General features: G+C 42.1%; 1 protein-coding gene and 1 long non-coding RNA gene across 14 annotated transcripts in view; one reads left to right on the top strand and one right to left on the bottom strand.

Annotated features, from left to right (window-relative positions):
- The window catches only part of LOC105423912 (bromodomain adjacent to zinc finger domain protein 2B), a 151512-nt gene extending 140664 nt beyond the window's left edge, over positions 1-10848 (bottom strand). For 4 of the 13 annotated variants that reach the window (XM_089080259.1, XM_089080263.1, XM_089080264.1 and 1 more), the window contains exon 1: positions 9725-10848. The gene's annotated coding sequence lies outside the window, so the exon portion shown is untranslated. The remainder of the gene's footprint in view (positions 1-9724) is intronic. The other 9 variants (XM_089080267.1, XM_089080260.1, XM_089080262.1 and 6 more) reach the window with 3 other exon arrangements.
- Positions 532-1484, top strand: LOC148936133 (uncharacterized). The gene is made up of 2 exons (XR_016139975.1): positions 532-907; positions 1075-1484. It is a non-coding gene; the product is annotated as an uncharacterized LOC148936133 (long non-coding RNA).
- Positions 10849-14554: the final 3706 nt, after the last annotated feature.

Here is a 14554-nt window from a genome sequence, read left to right as displayed (position 1 = left end):
TTTCTCCTTGATTCGTTCCGTCGTCGTCGCATCGCTTTCTTCTTGATTTCACTCGTTTGCACAGAAATCGAATTTTCACGGCGACCAAGATGAGACGATACTGACGACGGAGAGGAGCAGGCAAAGAAGACAGAGAATAATTACCATACAGGTGTTTAAGTACGGAAAGAGAATATATTTTTATTTAATAAGGTTGGCGAGTGTTGGAAATAAAATCGCGATATCGGAGATACAACCTAGAACGTGACACCGCTCAGTCTAATCAACAATTCGTGATACGTGCCGCGAGTATATTCATCGTACCACGAAACGCACAAAATGATGACTTCAACGTACGATACTTGGTTGGTGAGCTTCCTCACGCCTATTCTTTACCGAGAGAGAGAGAGAGAGAGAGAGAGAGAGAGAGAGAGAGAGAGAGAGAGAGAGACGATCGCTCGTCTTTCCTCCCTCTCGACCGCGCCTCGCCGCTTCGCTCGTCTCGCCGAACAACGAATACGACACGACGTGACTTCTGGACGAAATGTATGTGCCGGACGGTTGTTGTGTGGAAAGGAACGCTGCGAGATCCGCCTCGCCGCGCCGCGAGGATGGAGCTAAAACGAGTTTGGTGCGCTTGTTTCGGGGGAAGATCTTTCGCGATGAGTCTACTCGCTTCGCTCGCACGAATGAACGAACCAACGAACGAACCAACGAACGAACGAACGAACGAACGAACAAACGAACGAACGAACGAATGCCGCTCGCTCGTGTGGATCTTGGATTACGTTTTAGCTCGGAGATGCTCGTGAAGCTACCTTACAATCAAGAAAGGTTTCATTGTAGTGTCGAGAGTGCCGCTTTATGATTGGAAATGCGATCCGTTCCTCAGAACAAATCGATATAAGGAAAACAGCTCTGTTTCCTCGTAATAATATTAATAAATGTTACTTAACACAGATAATATTGATCGAGCCAATCATATAATCGAAAAAAGAAAAAATTAAATTAACGATAATAATAATAATCGCAAACAAACAAAGATAAATTAATCAATTGCGATCGACAATTAATTCTAATTTTTTTCTTCCGCAGTTATAAAATACTTCAATAGATATATACCGATAAATACTGAAGTTTCACGAACAGCTACAAGACGGTAGCGGAAAGAGTCGATCTTAGAATTATTTTCTGCATATTCCTGCCGAGACAGAAAAAGAGAGAAAGAGATAATTTCACGCCTGGTTGATTACTGTTTGTATATTCGGAAACCTGCTTACGCAGCCTTGACTTTGTGAATGCCGCCATACGCGATATGTTCGCCTTATATGTTAACATTTACCTGTAGATTAATTGAAGCATTTTTCGAATGCACTTGTGTAAAATATCTTGTTCAACTATGTGTTAAATCTTAAGTAGTATTTTTTTTTTTACATATAATTATTATAACTCTATTAACGCATTTACCTATACAAAATGTCAAATTATATTATTTTCCAAATTTACGATTGCTTTCCTACTTAGTAATATTTTGTTTCCATCCCCATCATATAAAATTAAATTTCTTTTTGTTGAACTAAGATTGTTGAACTAAGATTTCATTCGGGGGAAAAAAAAGAAAAAAAAAAGAAATTTTTCTACGAAATGATGTTACATGGTTAATGAGAGATATACAAGTTGCTAATAAAAGATAAACTCAGCGTGACGACATTTGTGAGACATATTGAATATATTTCTCGCTGAACCACGAAGCGACCTTCTCTTCTTTTACCCAAACAATGAATACAATACGACACGGCGTCGTAACAAAACGCGCGCGAGAAACAATGAACTCAAAAAAGAAAACTGGATTTGACGGAGCGAGAGACTGGCAAAAAACTACGCTGGAAGCAAGAGCAGTTTCTCGAGTTTGCTAAACGAATCATAAAATCCTTCGAATATTCATTTTTGTGTCTGTCTCTCTTTTCTCTCCCCTTAGAAAAAAATAAATTTAATAATTATCTCTTACAAGATATACAAAAGATAACTTATTGTTACGATTACGTGGCACGGAAATATTTTCACTATTTTAGTAATTTTTTATTTCACTTTTCAACTTTCAAATTTAATAAAACTAATTCTAAGCGTTTACGAATCAATAACTATTGATATAATGCTATAAAATACCCATTTTATCTTATATCTATATAATAAAAATGAGAGTTTGCATTTATGAAATAACAATCCATTTTAGGTATCAAAGTTAAACGGAAATATTAAAAGCTATTTGAACGCTCGTCCGACAAGACACGCTGAGGTAATCATTGCACTGTTAATTTCGACGCAGCTGACGCAGGAAAATTCCGCACGCTCGCAACCACGATAGCCATGCGGAAATGGTCACGATTCGAGATTTTCATGTGTTACTCGAACGAGACATTCGCGCGATACAACTCGCGACGTTATGTCTAAAGTATGCTGCAAATTCTACCTTGAAAGTCGTGTAAATGATTCTCTAGAGAAGTTATTCTCAACAACAATTTGTTATTCATAATAATTTATGAAATTTGCGATACCTCTATATTGACTTCTCTTTCATAATCTCAAGTTTAAATCCATACTTCTCAATGTTCCTTCGAGAATCCTATTGAAAGTTCATTTTATTCGAGAATTTTCGCTACTCGCGTCGCTTACACGTTCCGTCTCCGTTTAAGCTTTGGAAAAATGCACGTGGCGACAGCACCGACGACATGGCCGTTGCGACGGCCCCCATTTCGAACACAGAGCGATTAAGTAACGAAGCACGCCCGCTCGCTCGGTCCCTCTCCTCCTCCCTCCCCCCCCTCTCTCTCTCTCTCTCTCTTCTCCGTTCACCCCGTGCACGAGAATAAATTCACCCTGTACGGGTCGCGCGGGGATCGATACGCACGATTATTTCGGGAACTCGCCCCGTCGTCGTCCCTCGAGAATCGACGAGCAGCAAAGCTCGGAAGGAGAGCAAGCGAGGGAGAACGAACGAAGGCGAGAGAGCCCTTCTCGCTCTCGCTCTCGCTCTCGCTCTCGCTCTCGCTCTCGCTCTCGCTCTCGCTCTCGCTCTCGCTCTCGCTCTCGCTCTCGCTCCCGCTCTCGCTCCCGTTCCCGCTCTCGCTCCCGCTCTCGCTCCCGCTCTCGCTCCCGCTCTCGCTCCCGCTCCCGCTCTCGCTCCCGCTCTCGCTCCCGCTCCCCTTTCTCTTCCTGAAACGGCGAAGGCTGCGCGAAAGATAGCGCGGGGAAAGCAACGCTCGGGAAAGATCGAGCGAGCACGTAGCGACGACAACGACGCGTGCGGCAACGTTTTCCGGATCGATTTTGCGTCGAAAATACGCGCGGGTCACCGCGGCGGCGGCGGCGGCGGCGGCGGCGGCGGCGGCGGCGACGTGATCCTCTCGTTCTTTGTTCTCCGTGATATATCTTTCGCCCGTTTTCTCGCGCGAACGAATCCGAGATTCTCACGACACGAAACGTCGTTGCGTGACCGAACGAACTCGGGGGGTCTCGTAATAAGGGACTAAAAATCATCCGAGGGCGTACCCACGAGCAACGGTTTCCTCGTCGCGCGTATTTCAACTTGGACCAATTTAATGAGAGAAAAATGAAAAAGGAGAAAGAAGAGAGAAGTAGCATAATATATAAATGCATCTACACGTGATAATTTACACCTGAGTTATTTTATTTATTTATTCATAACGATATTAATTTGTAATAATCTATTAATAAATAACGATTACGTGCTGCTATGTAAAAATTGATGAAGCAACGTTTTCTCATATTAGAATATCCCATCTGATAACAGTGATAAGTTTGTAGCGCTTTCCTATAATCCCTTTGTGCACGTCCATACATTTTGAAATTAATATGAGCAACTTTTGTCGCAGTTAAATAACAAAGTTAGGACACGGTTATGCGTCCATTCATCAAACTCGCCCGAATCTGTTATACTACATTTACGGGTGTTTTACCTAGAAATACAATTCTGCGTCTATATCCAAAATGTCAATTGTTTGTAGCGAGTGGATTATAATTCACGGTCGAAACGTTACGTACGTCAAGTTTTCTTCCACTCTCTGAGCGTGCATGCTATTTGGAAATAATAGTCTAATAAGGAGAAAGAAGATCGTCAAAGAAGCGCGCACGACGGTCATCATAATCTCATCGAATTTATAGAGCGTAATGAAAGACTACCGGATAGCTAAGTCAAGAAACGCTCCAAGAATTCTTTACTATGTATTTCTTTGGTATCTCTTGTGCGAAATCTCTCTTAGAATAATTTCGATAAATATATAGAGCGCTTCAAAATATTATTTCCGTTTCAAAAATGACATTGACATCTAATGAATGCGAAAAGAGAATCTTTAATTGCTTCATTATTATTGATTATTATTCATAATAATTTTGCACGCGTTAAGTAATTATAAAAATCATAAAATTATTTTAATTATTTATAGATTTATTTGATTTTCGAATGTCTAATTCAAAAATATAAAAATATAAATCTATCCATCTACGATTCCGATGATGACGGAGAGTTAATAAAATGAGTCAAGTCATAAATACGTATTCATTCACAACGTGCTAGCTAGTAGACTTGACGGATTCATGGTTTCTTTATTCATGTATGCTAATTGCGGTGTACAGATTACGTCGGCCGGTCACGAGATTCGGTGGATATCGCGGTAAGTTAATCGAGTGCAACAGTCGATATCGATTCTGTGAAATGCTAATGCACATACACACACATATATGGACCACATTTTTGGATAAATTATATTTATAATTATATAATTAGACGTAACTAATCATTAATAATGAAAGAGATAGCGATATATATATTTAGATATGTAGTAGTTTCAAAATAAAATATCTCGCGTTCGTATTTCTCAGATTCCTAAATCAAATTCAGAAATCATATGAAATAGTCATATAAATAAGTCATGAATCTTAAATATCTCGTTATAAATATAGGAAATGTCTCTATTCTTGCAGATGGATATAGATTATTTCCTTATTTTTATATATTTTTAGCAGTTACAATCCAAAATTAATTAATTTCAAACTGTCAATTGACGCGTTATAAATAACTTAAAAGAATCATATAGTATAGTATAGTATTAAATCGCATACAGATGATCGAATGTTTGATACTTGATGTTGATTCGGCTATAGATAGATCCTTTTTGTCGTCGATCGCAAAGGCTAACGTTCGTGCGTTATATGGTATCACCGGTTTTCACAGTGCCGATAAATATCAGCTGCGTCGTACGTGGCCGTCCACCATGGCGTTCCATCGCCTTTGGCGATTAGTCACGTTTCGATTTCGTGGGATCGACCGCTGCGCGAAATGGGCCGTCTGCTAAGCAACGCGTTTTAAACGGCAGTAGTTTGCCACATGTCCCCGTAAACTTTATTTCAACAAGTTCGGATCTTTCGAAACTAGATACGCTACCTTTGAAAACTTGCAAAAATGATTATTTAATCTTAACGACTTTTAACACGATATTAAATAGATTAAAATATATTTTTAGTAACGCACACCTATAGAAGTGAATCCATAGTTGCGATGAACCTTTTATGAGCCGAGTAATATCAGTAATGATTAAACGATAACATTTACGTTCCGCGTATCGAAAAAAAATTGCATTATCAGTCAGCTGTCGAGCAAACGATTAATTGTGTCGCTGCGCGCTTTATATCGCGCAATATGACTTTACGATTGCGATACGAAATACGAGTGTTTTCAGAGCGTACTTTCCAAAATTCAACAAATCGGCAACAAATCGATAACACGCAAAATCATCCATCATCCGTATGTAACCATCACGGCGTTCGGTTGATTCTCGATTCTTATCAGCGCTTCAGTGGAGTGTGACCGCCTTTGCGCGAGATTGCGACGCGAACGCAATTTAAAACGGAACTTGGACTGAATGAGAGATTATAGTCGCTCGCGCGCGCGCGCGCGCGCGCGCGCGCGGCCTTCTGTCGCGTTATCGACCGCTTAATCACCATCAAGGCGCACCTATCACCGATAACAGCGCCCGATCTGTGTGCGCGGCTCCGTATATTTCTCCGATGCAAGACAAGCCGTGACCTTTCCGCGCCGACAAAAACAAAAGGATCGAATTTAATAGCCCAAAGATGCGAACGCGAAACGATGCGTTCACTCGACAAATATTCCTCGTCCAGAAACAACGTCGAGTTATCCACATTCGTGTGTGCCGAATGCTCGAGGAGTTAAAGCACCCCCCCCCCTTTTTTTTTTCATTAAACTCGTTAGTTTCGGAATAATAAAAGTTTTAAAATTCGTTCTTTTATCTCTTCACTTTTGCCAAGTTTGAAAAGTAGAGGGGGGGGGGGATGGGGAAAAGAAGGGCGCGAGAAGTCTTTAGAACGATTCTCGATCCGAGACAGGCCACATCGATCGAACGGGCAATCGATGATGCACTCGGATGCGACTCATCGGCAAGCGAGACATGTATACCATCGATCAAACCGCAACAGTGTGCTTCCCCCGCGTTAAGCTAGATCCACAACTAAGCAGAAGTGTGTACGGTTCACGCACGGTTCATGGATTATGCACAATCTACATAGATCACATGATAGTTCACGTAGACGTAAACTATTGTTGCTTACCCATAGATACCCGATACAGCGACAGCGGACAGCATCACGCTATAGAGCTTTGTGCGAATAGCAAACCTGCTGTCGGAACGGGCTGTTTAATTTTCGGTGGAAAGTAAAGTTCTTTCCTACTTACTTTGAACAAAAACAAAGAGTATGAAACGCAATAAAAACGTGTACGCGTAAAGAGAAGAAGAGAGAAAGGAAAGAGAGAGAGAGAGGAGCTCTCTTATTACAATGTTGTTTGTACATATGTCTCTAAAAATCTTTAGACCTTTTTGACCGTATAAACACCAACTAAAATAAAGTTTACTGTAAAGTTAACTGTAAAGTTTACTGTTAAAATGCTTTCAACTATCATCGTCAAGAAACGTACATAATTCTATTTTTATAATTCTGAATATTACAAGAAAAATATTGAAATGGAAGAAAATAGATAATATTTACTTTTAATAAACGTACAAAGTTAATTTTGCCAAACTCGTTTACTCGATTTCTATTATCTCAAATATATAAGCTTATTCCACTATTGATTAGACGCTCTAGCGTAGCATCTAGGAAAGAACAAAACATCACAGGACAAAGCTGTGAAGACAAAATAACCTCTTTTAAGCCGGATCGACAATTTTGGAGGCATCTCCGAGTTTTCCTTACGAGCAAGTTGAGATCCTCGCGTTAAACGTGCCATCGGGAAAAACGTGGAAAGACGAAAAACCGAGGAAGAGAGCCGCAACTTCTCGACTGTCGCAAGAAGTGCCCTCGCGAACGCGCGACGCGCATCTCTCGCTGCTCGCTCGATTTAGGTCGTTAACGGTAAAACGCCGCGAGGAAGCGACTCGCGAAACCGAGGCAGATCCGTTACCGATGGTGGTTCTCGATTTTGCCGGCTTAGCTCGCTCTGAGAACGACGAGAGAGTCGGGTACATCTATCTCGCGAGAGAATTGTTTATCGGACGGTACCGCGCTTCCTTTATCGCCCAACACTTCGGAGACGAATCCGGAAAACTGACCGGAAACTTAAGCCTTTAAATCCCTAATCGTCGAGACATCACGCGCTAAAGAATTTTACTCGGAAATATTCATCGAGAATATAACGTTTTTTAAACGGTATATTTTCGTTTTAAAAAAAAACTCGAATTAACATGATCGCGTAGATCGATTTAATAAGAAAAAAGTCGCTCGCCCCACAATAAATCTGCAATACCGCAGTGACGTGCCAGGCATGCAGGGATCAACCCCTTGCCCTTCAGACTATTTCAGATCCGTGTTACAACGGCAGAGATGCATAATAAATTCGGTAATGTCGGACTTCCGTGTAACACACTTTGCTGCACGTAACGCTCGCGGAGTTACGTAAGCGCGGAAAAGCGCGTTAATAGTAGTCGATATTCCAACGGCGGATGAGAGTTGTACGCCGTCACCACACGTCACCATTGTCTCTCCCATGGCTTTTTTCTACGGGACGACCTTCTCGCTATCGCGATTATCGCGGATACCGCGAGAAAAGCAACGGGAAAGATTTCCGTGCGCGGCGGAACGCGATCGCGCACCGCTAACGAATGCGTTTCTCGCGCGACACGTCTAATTACTCGCCTCGCTTCCACGCGCGCCGTTCCCTCGAGGACGAGCCTCCTCGAAGGACGCGCGAAACCGTCCGATCCGTTACGCCATTGCGACATTAACGAAATTACCCGATGCCATTTTGATTACGTAGTATTTCGGATCTGCGAATTTTTATCATCTGTCTCATTAAATGTCGCTTAGCGACATCTGAGTGAATTTCATTTTCACATTTAAATTACAATTTTAGCTGAAGGTGCGAAACAAGCTCTAACAAATTATGAGATATTTATACTAAACACTAAGATAGAAAGAGATTATATCTTGATAATATTATTTTTCAAAACTTATGTCATTTAATATGAAAACATCTCTGTACATATGGTAATGTAATATAAATATAATTCGATTTGTCGTAATCGAATTTAAAGATTCTTCGCATCTTCGAGAATTATATTACAATACCAATATTTAGAAAAGAGATTGAGCAAAAAAAAAGTTATAACGAAAAAAAAAGTTAAAACGACTTTAATGAAAATCTAAAACGTCTGGGACGCGCGAACGGGAGGAGGGAGAAACGAAAATAATATCCTGTTTCTCTTTTTCTACAAAACACGCGAATACTTTTCGTTCACGTGCACTGTCGTATGAATGCGTAATGGAACGACCGAATGCATGCGCTATGAGGGAAATGCAAACATACATATTTCACTCGCAGTGCGTGCATTCGTTCATTCGTTCGTTCCTTCACGTCTTCATATAGCATAATGCACATGGGTGACAAATACTCATTTGTCTCGTAGGTAGAAAGAAAAAGAAATGTCTAGAAAGCTATGCGCTCGCGCTTCCGTTTCCCTCCATCTTTCTCCAACGCTTCAATATTCAACAATGTCGATGCTCCATTTATCTATCGTACGTCGCGTATCTGCATTTCTGATTTTTCACTTCGCTATAATCCATCTCTCCATCTTGTCGATAAAAGTTTATCCATTGTTTATTTATTCGGTTTCATTTATTAATTCAGTTTAATTTTCCATATTATAAATATGAAAGAAACAATTTAAAATTGTCGCAGTCTTTCTAATTACTGTAATATCTACGACACTGAAATCATTTATCTGCGTTTACATTAAAAGCAAAACATTAAAATTTGCTTTATAAACCGCGTAAGTAAATCCACAACAGTTTCGTTACTTCGATTGATTACTTTGAAATTCGGATTCAGGTTTCACGGATGAATGAACGGAATCAAATTAAGAGAGAATTATAATTTCAATTCTTTTCCCGTTTTTCGTGCGAAACGTTCGTAAAAGAAACACATGGAAACACGACACGTATAAATATCGCAACGACTTTCATGAAAGAAACCCCGATTATAGTTATCGCTATTACGAAAAAATGCTCGCTGATATCGACAAAATACGCGTTACTTTTCACAATCGGGGTGTGTAGGTCAATCGGAATATCGTGAGCATTACCTTTGGTGGTCCATGGCATTTCGAGGCAAGTGGCAAGTGAAAAATAAGAAATAACACTCTGTGTAAAAACTCACGAGAGAGGGGAACTTCCTGTGGCGGGCACACGTCCGAGCTCTTTCCACTCTCCTTCGCGAGGTCGCCGGCTGGTTTATTCCAGGAACGCACAAATCCGCCGTATCACCTTCCACGATTTCACGAGAGCTCCTTGTCGGACATCAACGGTGGTCGCTCTCTCACTCCGTGCGATGGATTCCACACGACGATCAACGAAAACCGCAATGGGAACGTCGCGTCGCACACCACGAGTCGTTGTGCGTTGTGCGTTGCGTTGCGTTGCGTTGCGTTGCGTTGCGTCGCGTCGCGTAACGTTGCGTCGGTCGTCCGCGCGCGAGGAGCAAGTCTGTCTCTCTTCTTATCCCCGGACGCGGCTGCTATTCCGCGAATCACTCCGTTCCCGTCCGCGTCATTCCGCGCTGTTCTGGGAGATCCCCGTTACGCTGTCACGAGAAGCGTCGCTAAAATGACGCTGAAACGCACACCAATCTCGCAAACACGCCGAGTTCCGCGTCACGAAGGAAACCTTCGCTAGCGAAGGAGGGGAAGTAGGTGGGAGCTTTTAAACCCTCGCACTCTCTAAACTCGGATGACACGAGCCGCGCGACCGGCGAATCTCCGCAACAAACAAGAAGGAGAGAGAAAGAGAGAGAAGCAAAGAAAAAACTTTGACTCGCACTGTCTTCACATTTTCTCTTTCCTCACTTTGGCTGTTCCGGTTTGGTCCGATGCTCGGCGGCGCGAATAGATCGCACAGAGGAAAATCGATTCCTATTGTTTCTGTCTTCGCGTGTCACTCTCTCTCTCTTTCTTTCCGTCCGCGCACTCTCTCAACGCACTGCCAATATACAGATAACACACGGTACGATTGGAATCGTCGATTCGTTCTGTACGCGTTCTCTCCGTGAGTCTCGCGTTACGCACGTAATACGATTTAACTCGCGCTCGGCTGCCTCTTCTCCGTCGCGTCGCGTTGCGTCGCGCTCGCGCCTGTCCGCCCAAGATCACACCGGACGAGGTCGTGCACGGTCACACGTCTCTCGCTCGACACGTCCGAATGTCGCGGGCGCCGATGGCGGAGTGAACCGGTGGCGCCGCGAGCATCCGACACTGGCGCCCTCGCCAACTAGACGGCTGCCCACCGACCCGACGGACGGACGGACGGGATCTGCGGGGCGAGCGCGCACAACACATCGACGCGGCGCGCGCGCGCCGGAACGCGATGCTCTTCGGAGACCGGAATACCACGAAACCGGAATACACACATACGCGCGCGCGCCGAAAAGCCGCGCGGATACGACAGCTACACTCCGTCGAATCTATAATGGATATTCGCACCGACGGACCACCTGGCCCACCGCCGTCCCTCTCCCGTTTCTACACCATCTAACGGGTGTCCACCGATACACACCGATGGACGCGATCGAGACAACGCCGTAGCGGCTGTGTTGCACTTCCCCCGACCTCGTCCTCGTTCTCGTCGTCCTCCTCCTCGTCGTCGTCGTCGTCGTCGTTACAACGTGCGCGATTGAAGGGATATACAGGCTGGCGGGACGCAAAGAGGGAGCACACCATCGGGGTGTCGTTGTCACGACGTTTGGTAAAAGTTCGCCTGTCGGGGTAATATTCTGATCGGTTTCGACGTAACTCGTCGCGACGCGAGACGCGTCCCACGCTCGCGATCGCGGAAATTGAGTACAACCGAAAAAAAAGATTGGCTTGCCGAGGCGCGCATTGAGTTATTTACATTTCGCATTGTGAAACGCGCGGCATCGACGGGCGAGCGCGCGCATCCAATAAAACGGATCTGTATTAAAACTGGGAGTTCTATTCTTCTTTATTCAAATGTTTGAATACCGGTGAGAATGAATTTACGATTCTGATTAATTGTGTATATTTTCTGACGTATTCCGCACGCAACAAGATACAATGGCGAATGCGCGATTATGATATTCAATCGTGTTTCTAATTCCGATTCTTTCCTCGGCGATATCACGAAACATCTGCGACCAAGTTTGTACATACGTTGTGTGTTCGCATACATGAGTGATTATCGAATCGAACGTGAAACTGTCCACGGCGATGCAAGAATATTATTTTTAACCATGCGAATGTACGTGAGCGTGTATGTATGAGCTATCGATGTGTTTACGTATAAAATAATGATAATTTATGCTAGAGATGTGCGAAAAACTATTTGAAAATTTCTTCCTTTATTATCTCTATATTAAAACTCAGTCTAACAATAATTATGTCGTTGATTAAAAGTTACGTTTCAACAACTCGATTCGGTTTTGTATCCGATTCGATTCAATGTGGGTGAAATTTTTTTCTGATTTGATTCGGATACAAACAAAGAAATAAAATTCGATTCGATTCGATGTCAAAAATCCTTAATTCGCACATCTCTAAGTTATGCGTACCTACGACGACCGCGTATCGAGTCTCACTTTTGTCGCGACAAGATGGCCGAGATGAGCTAGCATCCCCGGACGCTTCGGAAATGGATCATCGATATCGCGACACAGGTGCACATATGTGATGCCGATATGCTTTAGCACGTTACAACATGCGTCCGATACCTCGCGAGAAATACGTGCGCACGAAATTAATACATTTTTTTTCTACGTTAACACTCGCGAACGATACGGAGGTAATGAAAAACTCGGGCGAATCCTCGCGACGCATTCCGTGAACTGATCGCGATTCAAAATCGAAACGCGACGCTACGATTGTCGTACTTCGTAACGGTCGGAATGGCGAACCAATCACATCGCAACGTTCAAATGCGCCCGTTTTAATTGCACTGTATGCAACTAACTGTAAGCGTGGAGCACCTTTCAGCTTTCTTGGAAGGCAAGAGGAAAAGAAAACAAATAACGAAATCGGCCCAGTGATGCTACTACTTTTCAAAATAAACTTGAGGTATTTCGACAAATATCGGAAATGAATATCGAAACACGGCGAATCGCGACAAAGAATGATCAACGGCAGTTGTAGTTACAGAAAGATAATATAATAATGAATATAAAAATATCGAAATGCGCGATAAAAATAGTAAAAGTTGAAACGTTATTATTTGTTAATAAATATTTGAGATACTTGGAAATGCGAAATTAAAACATAAAAATGTATACATTAAAAATCCCAATTCCCAATATATTCAAAGACTGTATCTTACTTTTTGTTTTTCACACAAATATTTTCTTGTTATTTTCGCACTTGCTCGCCGTTTATTTTTTCGCAATATTTGGAATAGAAAAAACAACTTTTTAAACTGATCTCTATAAAATCAGCAATCTTTGATATTATGATCTCTCTCTCTCTCTCTCTCTCTCTCTCTCTCTCTCTCTCTCTCTCTTTCACTAGATTTAATTTGATTACTTGCTTCATAAAATTCGTAGCCGCTCTCGCATCTCGCAAATAAAAAACGATAAAATGTTTCGTCCGATATTACGAGCATCTTTATCGCGTAGTGTTTTAAATGTATTCGATCTCACACACACACACACATACACAAGTAACACCAAAATAACATCCAAATAAGATCCTTCGTGATACGTGCGACATTCACATGTCTCGCACAAATGTTACGCCTGGCGATCTCTCGTTGTACTACAACTCGATGTCATATTTCATTTTGAATTCCTCTGACTCGTAGCTTATAAATTATGCAACATGTTAGAGCCCGTGATAAAAACCTATTTGTCCAAGTTGCACGACTATGCCCAAAATATATCGTCGTCGAGCAAACGTGACAAGTTAAACACAAGACCGAGATATTCAACGTTAACAGCGACAAAATTATTTTACATCGGAACGCGGAAAACGACGGGAATAATTTGAATGAAACAGAATTTTTTTCTATTTTGCCCAAGTTATTTATGTTGTTGAGCGTTATCAAGTTCTTTCGTTAACTAATGCCGCGATTGTCGCGTGACAAAATCGTTCGCTCTTTTTATCCGTTACCAATTAGAACTGTCGGTCGTGTAACGATGCAGAAGCTTAACGATATATCTTATGTAGATCGACGACAGGTCTCTCGTTCTCAGTGAAAACCATTTATAATGCTTTGAATATGGTAAATGTTAATGTGCTGCGCCAAGTCGCGTGCGACAACAGAAGTTTAAGATGAAACTTGCCGTGACAACTCATGGTTATTTTGAAGATACCACTTTAGCGCGGCACTTTGCAGCGACTGTAATTATTTCTACAATTCTATTTTCAGTAATTTCTCATTAATTGCAATTATTTCCCCAGCCCCTGTTTATTTTCACAAAATAAACATTCCGAAATTACGTCGTTACGGTTAATAAGTTAAGCTACTACAGTTAGGTGCATTTACATAGATTTACATGACTATTGCTAGCGATTACGCGATTATTCGGTAATGTCGAATGAGTTTTCAGTTAACATCGCTATTTGTATCGCGCGTGATAATTAAACGTAAACATTATCTGCTTTTTCGCGACATTGCAATTAACGGATGCATCTCAGCGAAGGAATATAGAGCGTAATATATATGACGAAGAAGACCAAACTATCCTTGAAATTCACTTTGATTGTGTGTTATCGTACATTACAACTGACTGTTTACTGTTATTTCGCTTTCGCCTCGACCTTTCCGTTGCGCGTCGTTAAAAGAATCGTCGTTATGTCTCTAACGGGTGCTTTCCTCTTTTCCTTTCGTTCTTCTTTCCTTCTTTTTCTAACTTACATGCAACCAACGTGTTCGAACATTAGCTGCGATGGTCATCACATTTCTGCGCTTTTCCTACGTAGACTCGACGTTTTTATCGCAAAATATCCAAAAGTTAAAGGGCTCATCTCAGAAATAAATCAACCCTAAA

Source organism: Pogonomyrmex barbatus, unplaced genomic scaffold (assembly GCF_055798465.1).
Source record: "Pogonomyrmex barbatus isolate J1 unplaced genomic scaffold, ASM5579846v1 scaffold3, whole genome shotgun sequence".
Classification (NCBI taxonomy): domain Eukaryota; kingdom Metazoa; phylum Arthropoda; class Insecta; order Hymenoptera; family Formicidae; genus Pogonomyrmex; species Pogonomyrmex barbatus.
This window is presented reverse-complemented; position numbering and strand designations above follow the sequence as displayed.